Below are 1,234 nucleotides of genomic sequence, written 5' to 3' on the forward strand. Positions count from 1 at the left end.
TCCCAAGATTATACTCAGGATCAGGGAAGAACAGGTCAAGAAACCAGTTTGAAGAGGCAAACGTGAAAAATAATAAAATCTATTTTCTGCTTGTATCCTATTAAGCTTGTCTGATAAGCTAGATACATATAAAAGATAATATTTAGTTTCAGCATGAAACTTGTCTCTAAATTCAAGAAAGAATTCGGCTCATTTTAATGGACCGCTACTTTTTTGCCAGCTTTACTGAGATATAATTGATATATAACATTGTATAAGTTTAAGGTGTACAGTGTGATGATTTGATACACATTACTATTTTTATGCCTATTATAACTTACTAGTTTTCCAGAAAATTGCTCTGTAAACTTTTATAACATTTGCCATTGAGTTATTATTTTTATGTGTTTCAAGAATCCTGCTAGCAAAATAACATTAACAATATCTCTTTCATAAAATACTTCAGGAAGGATATTATAAGTGTTATGCATATAGCAATTCTCTAACACGCTTTCAAAGGAAGACTAGCTTATGGCCATGCCACCATGAATGTGCCAGATCTCGTCTGATCTCGGAAGCTAAGCAGGGTCAGGCTTGGTTAATACTTGGATGGGAGACCACCTAGGAATACTAGGTGCTGCAGTGTTAAAAAAATAATAATAAAATTAAATTAAAAATAAATAAATAAATGAATAAACAAAGGAAGAGTAGCTTATACATAAACCCTGACATAACTTGTTATCTCAGGAGACAGTGAGTTAAGCTTGAAAACGGACATTACATTCTATTTAGATTGCATTCTGTTTCATACTCACATGACACCTCTCAACATTGACTGGCAACAGTAAATTGCCCAAGACACTTATTTAAATGTGACCTGAATTATTAAGATTGCAAGTTCTGAATGTAAGTTTTTTAACTTACAATTTCCAAATATACCGGTTCTTTCTGATATTATACAAATTCCATTTTCCCAGCTGCTGTTTTATCATTTTATTTTATCCTCCTGGTTGTCCTAGAAACAGTATAGGAATTATTCATTTTCAGAAAGCATTTTCTTATTGTTTGCATGGCAAGTTCCTCCCATTATTTTGGAAAATAAATGAATCGAATGTTCCTTGAAAATAAAATACCTTGAAGCACATAGGAAAAAAACAATACAAGAAAATTACGAAATCCCAAGTTCAAAAAGAAAAGCTGAGGTTGGTGAGAGTCGGCTAAATTCTATGCAAACATGGGCTTGACATTCTCCTCT

General features: G+C 32.5%; 1 pseudogene; it reads left to right on the forward strand.

Moving 5' to 3' along the window:
- Positions 1 to 506: 506 nt before the first annotated feature.
- LOC111741642 lies at positions 507 to 625 on the forward strand (annotated as a pseudogene).
- The last annotated feature ends 609 nt before the right edge of the window (positions 626 to 1,234 follow it).

Source organism: Pteropus vampyrus, unplaced genomic scaffold, assembly GCF_000151845.1.
Source record: "Pteropus vampyrus isolate Shadow unplaced genomic scaffold, Pvam_2.0 Scaffold80, whole genome shotgun sequence".
In the NCBI taxonomy this organism is placed as follows: domain Eukaryota; kingdom Metazoa; phylum Chordata; class Mammalia; order Chiroptera; family Pteropodidae; genus Pteropus; species Pteropus vampyrus.